Source organism: Myotis lucifugus, unplaced genomic scaffold (genome assembly GCF_000147115.1).
Source record: "Myotis lucifugus unplaced genomic scaffold, Myoluc2.0 scaffold_90, whole genome shotgun sequence".
NCBI lineage: Eukaryota > Metazoa > Chordata > Mammalia > Chiroptera > Vespertilionidae > Myotis > Myotis lucifugus.
Window position 1 is genome coordinate 139,331 of NW_005871138.1, and position 5,670 is coordinate 145,000.

Sequence of the window (5,670 nt, forward strand, 5' to 3'; positions counted from 1 at the left end):
AGGGTACTCGCGTTCCTACTTTTTGGAGAGTCCCACCTTTAACACTAAGGGACCAAATACCCCGATGAGAGATGACCCACTCTAACGCCCCCCCAGATAGAAAAACAGCGTAGAACTTTTACCGGTTAAAAAACCCCCCCCATTTTTTCTAATAAAAAAAAAAAAAGCGGGCGGGGGGGTTTCTAACGGGGCCCCCCGCCCCCCCCCACCCCCTTTGTTTTTTTTTTAAGTCCCCTCAAAAGGGTTTTTAGAAAAAATTTAAAAGGGTCCCTTTTTTCTGGAGAAAAAAAGTTATTGTTTTTTTCCCCCCCCCCGGAAAAAGGATTAAACGGGGGGGGGGGGGGGGGGGGGGAGTAGAGGCGGGGAGACTCAGGAGATACTGCACCAGTCAGGACAAGTGGACAGTGGCTAAACAGTGGTGGTAGTGGGGTGGGGTGGAGGGATGTGGGACACCTTAGGGAGGTTAGACCACAAGACTGGCTGGCAGACGCAAAGATGGAGAAAAGAGAGCAAAGAAGGCAGGTGTGGTGTCTGGCCTGAGCCCCTGGATATTTAGCAGTAGTGAGGCCAACACTGCCAACGGCATCCTCAGCAGACAATGCCCCCTTCTTCCTTGCTACGAGCTACTATTTTGTTCCAGGACCCGCCTCCATGATGCCCTGTGTTCCAGGCAGAGCCCTCCCCAGCACCAGAAGCTGAACCTCAATGAGTATAAGCCAACTGTGTAGAGCAATACTGGACACCTCAGCAGGTGCACAGGGGCTCCCGTGTGACACAGGGACCCGGGGGCAGGGTGCTCTGGATTTTTCACGGACAGAGTCCAGGACTGCCAAATGTCCCGCCATGCACGAGGCAGTCCACCAAGTGAATGGCCGTCCTCCCTTTGCCAGCAGTGCCCTGCACAGAAGCTCTGCTCAGTCAGGGAGGGTGGGCCCACTCTCCTTGTCAGCGGCTGGTTAGGCAGAGCATGTGATGTCACATGGGAAGTCTCCTGAGGAAAGTGTTCCTCCCTGACCAGCAGGCACCCCCAGAGACAAAAGCCCCCTCCTCTGTGCCTGTATGTGACTGCTGAGGTATAACTGGGGCCTCGCTGTACCCACATGAGGACCAGGCCACCATGCTGAGCACAGGGAGTCTACACTGGGAGGGAGTTCTGGAGACCTGAGATAATGTTCAAGTGACGGTGAGACAGGGGAGATTCCATGGCCCCTTCCAGCTCACTCCTCGTAGAGCAACTTCTGGTCTTAGCTTCCCAGGACCAGAGAAACCGAGACAGTTTCTCCCACCAGGGGAAGGCGTCTCTTGACGTCATGAACATTCCAGAAGCTATCTTCCCACCCAGTGCTTGGGCCTCCACGTCCCTCCCTCTGTCTTTGGCCAGCTGCAGGGCAAGAGGCCAGCGAGGCTCAGGTCATGCCGTGCTGGACCTGCTGTGAGCGCCTGGACAGTGCTGCCCCTCTCCCGGCCACAGCTTCCTTATCCCTCACCTGTGCAGTGGGACTGACCAAACCTCTCCCAGAGCTCCCAGGTGGGAAGCCTGGGGAATCAGAAAGCCCTGAGAAGAAAGAGGCCGGCGATACTTCTTCACAGTCGCCGTAACGCCCTTCTGTGCTTCCAACCCCCAGCAGGCTGTTTGTTGCGCTTTTAAACCCCCTTATCCTTCAGCCGTGGTGGACACTGTCCTAGAGAGGCCACTCCACGTGAACTGCCAGCAGCCCGACCGGGAGCCCCCCAGAAGGAAGAGTGGCCCTGAGCCCCTTCCCTCGCCTTCAAGGCCCAACTTGACCCGACCCCTGCCTACTGCTCTGCCTCAGTCCCTTCCTCTCCCCAGGCCCTGGCTTTCATCTTGTTCTCCAAACGTTTGCCTACCTTGGGGCTTGCTCCTCTCCCAGCACCGTCTCACCTTTCTGGCCAGCCCCTCCGAGAAGCCCTCCTTAACCATCTCTCCCAGCTAGCCCGCACTGTGTTCTCTTTACGGCACGTGGCCTGTCAGAAGTGGCCCTGGCTGTGTGTTTATTTATTAGCTGTCCATCCCCAGTGTGCTCGTGACCCCATAGCCTAGAACAGGGCTGAGCACAAAACAAGTTCTCAGCAAATGTTATGATTTGGGCAAATAAATCCCCAGTGCAGTGCAACCCAGCCCCTCTGGGGAGCGGGAGAAGGATCCATGTGGAAGGACCCCGAGGCCCATCCCCACGCCCAACTCCCCCCTCCTTCCCCTGGTCCTGTGGACGCAGAGTCCTCCAGCCTTGCAGGTGGCCCCTCGCACAAGGGCAAAGCCTCCGCACATGAACAGCACTCCCCTGCCCTTTCAGGCGGCTGAAGGCCACAGCAAAGCTGGACGCAGGCCTGTCACCCTGTTTGTCGATGGGAACAGAGGCCCAGATGTGGGGGTGTCTTGGCCCCTAGACCTCTTCCTGCACAGCCTCAACCCACTGGTCAGCAAGCCCTGCTCACAGGCCACAGCCCTGGGCCTGTGCAGCTACGTGTGTGTGGTCACTGCCCCAGCCTAGGGCCTTCCCCACCCCCCATGGGACTCCCAGTTACCTCGTCCCCTCCTCCTTGGTGCCCCCGCACCCAGAGACCCCCGGGGCCCTCTGAAACCTCCCCAACGGGGCATTCTCTGAGGCTGTGCGAGAAGTGGTGACACCCCTGAGAAAGGAGCGGGGCGGGTGGGCCCCGGTCCAGCTGTGGGGATGGGAGTCCCCATCAGCTCCGGGCTCCCTGACAGCCGCCGCGGGGAAACCCCCAATGCACCCAGGCTCCAGGGCTACCCGCCGGGAGGGGGAAGGGCTGCAGATGGGAGGCGGAGGCCGGGACCTCTCTGGAGTGGAGGTGCCAGCCCAGCGGTAGGGCTTCCAGCCAATGACAGGAGCCGAGGGTCCCTTTTACCTGAGAGCTCCGGGCCGCGATCAGGCCCCGCCGCCGCGGTCGCCCATCCGCAGCCGCTGGTGCTCGGACCCGGCACAGACCGCGGGACTCCGGCTCCGCGGAAATGAAGGGTCAGAGGGGAGGGCGAGAGGCGGTCAGCGAGCCGGGCCCACCGGCTCCCGGGACGCCGTGAGGCTCCTCCTCGCAGCGGCGACCCGGAAGGAAGGCGCGTCCTTTTAGTTCAGCCAAAACTGCAAAAACAGCCACAGTCCTTCCTCGGAGCATTCGGACCCGCCCCAGCTCCCAAGAGCCTATAGGAATGGTGCTACGTAGCGGAAAGAGCCAATCAGGTGCCCAGTGGGCGGGGCCCTCTGACCTCAAAGGCAGAGCCCGGGCGGGGGCCGGAAGCCGCCGGGAGGAGCCGCCGCCGCGTCTCCCTGCACCTGAATGACGCGTTTCCACCGGCGTCCACGCTGCCGGGCAGCCTCCATCCAATCGCACTGGCATTCCTGAGCATCGTCCGGGTTCCAGGCGCTAATTTCACAACAACCCTGCAGGGAGGTTATTACTAGTCGCATTTTACGGAGGAGGAACTTGAGGCTCAGAGACGTTAAATAACTTGTTCAAAGCCACACAACCAGGAAACGACAAAGCTTAGACGCTCTGCTTTGAACTGCCTCCGCTCGCATTTCTAACTGCAGCAATTCTTCAGGTAACTTCCTCAATGAGGCCTTCCTGGCATCTGTGCTGTGTTCTCTCCTGGCTCTTCTCACGCTGGCCCCTCACAGCCCGCCCCCTCTTCCGAGTCCTCATCGCCCACCAGCCCCGCACCCCACCCCCCTCCTCATTCAGCTGTTCAGGCCACAGTGGTTTCTGTTTCTCTTCCTGGACTGTACCAAGCTGGTTCCTGCCTGCGGGTCCCTGCATCTGTCCACTGCCCGGCTGGCTCTTGGTCACATACCCTCCTGAACATTCTAGCTACAGTAGCTGGCCAGCCTTTGTCACATAATGCCCTTTTTTTCTTTCTGAGCACCGTCTCACTAACATTATATTAATTTGCTTCCTAGTTAGTCATCAGCCTTCCCGCCTCACCAGAATGTCAGTGTCGTGAGGACAGAACTGTGCTTGTCACATTCCCTGCAACGTCCTGAGGCTGACTCAGTGCCTGGTGCAAATTGTCGACATCCACTTATCACAGTAAACCCAAGATATGCATCCCATGATAACAAAGTTGCTTCACAGTTGGGCTGGAATGAGATTGGACCCTGTTCTTCGCCTAGCTCCTGTTCTAAAAGGAAGGAAGGGTTAGGATACCGCCTGTGACCATTTGGTATTTGGCATATCTGGGACTGTCCCTCCCTGGCCCTAGGTCAGCATGCATAGTTTCTGTATCAGCCAGCAGACGTGCTGCTCCAGGCCTATGCCTGCATTCATGAATGAGCTGTGAGGAGCCAAGGTCAACAACTGGAGTTTCTGCCAGGAAGTCACACGCATCACTCCAACTCACATTGGTAAAAGCCAGTCCTGGGCCACTTCTACTAGTAACCTCAAGGAGGCAGGAAACGTCTCCTACCAAGTGCCAGAGAAGGACAAATGGAGTATCTGTGGCCAGACTACCCTCCATCTTTACTTTTAGACTTTTTGAGACAGTACAGAATTCCTGGGAGGAAAAAAGTTTATTACTGTCATAATGCCCTCATGTAGGTTTCTGTGGATATTGTTTGTAGAACTCAGGGTTTCTATTTCACCCCCTCTGTTCATCCCAGGCAGTGGCTTCTTCACTGCAGTATTCCTACACACAGGGCAGAATGAAGCATTAACAAATTTCAATAAATAATAGTTTAATAAACAAAAATCTGACTCCCAAGTTCTGTTTCTTATCCTACACCAGGCTCTGGGGTGGGCATCCTCTCCAGGCCATGGCTGACAAGAAATCCTTCTACAGAACTGGCTTGCTGGTAGCATTGAGGGTCCCAAAATAATAAAGACAAGATGGTAGTCCTGCCAGTGTTGCTCAGCGGTTAAGTATCGACCTATGAACCTGGAGGTCACGGTTCAATTCCTGGTCAGGGCACATGCCCGGGTTGTGGGCTAGGTCCCCAGTGTGGGGTGTGCAAAAAGCAGCCGATCAATAATTCTCTCACATCATTGATGCTTCTCTCTCTCTCTCTCCCTTCCTCTCTGAAATCAATAGAAATATATGTATTTTTAAATAAAAAGACAAGATGGTAGTGCTCAGCTGTTAGGAGCAGTGGGTGCAATAGTCATATACCATTGAGGTCAAAGTAGTAGCCAGAAGGCTGAAGAGATCACTGGCATAATCAGCAGAACACCCACTTTGGTTCCTTGGTTTGAGTGGTGAGAGATTTCATAGAAGTGAACATCCCTGAAACTTCTCCTCACTGACCCACATCAGCCAAGATAATAAATAAAAAACAATCTTCCATACCAGGGAAAATGGCAAAGATTAGTGCCACCTTTGAAGACCTAAAACATGTGGAAAGGGTCAGGGTCCATCACATCCCTACTTAATTCATCAGTTTGGCCTTGGAAAAATACAGAGAGTGATAGTAGATTGCTGCAAACAACAAAGTACTAGTAGTAGCCCAAATTGCAGCTGCTGAGCTAGTGTCAGGGCTAGGACAGATCGGTATGGCCACAGATGGGTAGCCTTTGATCTAACCATCCCTATCAGGATCTGTTTGCATTCACAGGTAGGGACAGCAGTTTACTTATGGTCTTGCCCCAGGCCTATGGTCACTCCCCACATTGTCATAATATAGTCTGAAGAGCCCAGGC

The 5,670-nt window shown here is 55.3% G+C and overlaps 1 protein-coding gene across 1 annotated transcript in view; it reads right to left on the reverse strand.

The window, feature by feature from the left end:
- Positions 1–2,986, reverse strand: part of TPRA1 (transmembrane protein adipocyte associated 1) — a 13,465-nt gene extending 10,479 nt beyond the window's left edge. The window contains exon 1 of the mRNA XM_006091291.3: positions 2,893–2,986. The gene's annotated coding sequence lies outside the window, so the exon portion shown is untranslated. The remainder of the gene's footprint in view (positions 1–2,892) is intronic.
- Positions 2,987–5,670: the final 2,684 nt, after the last annotated feature.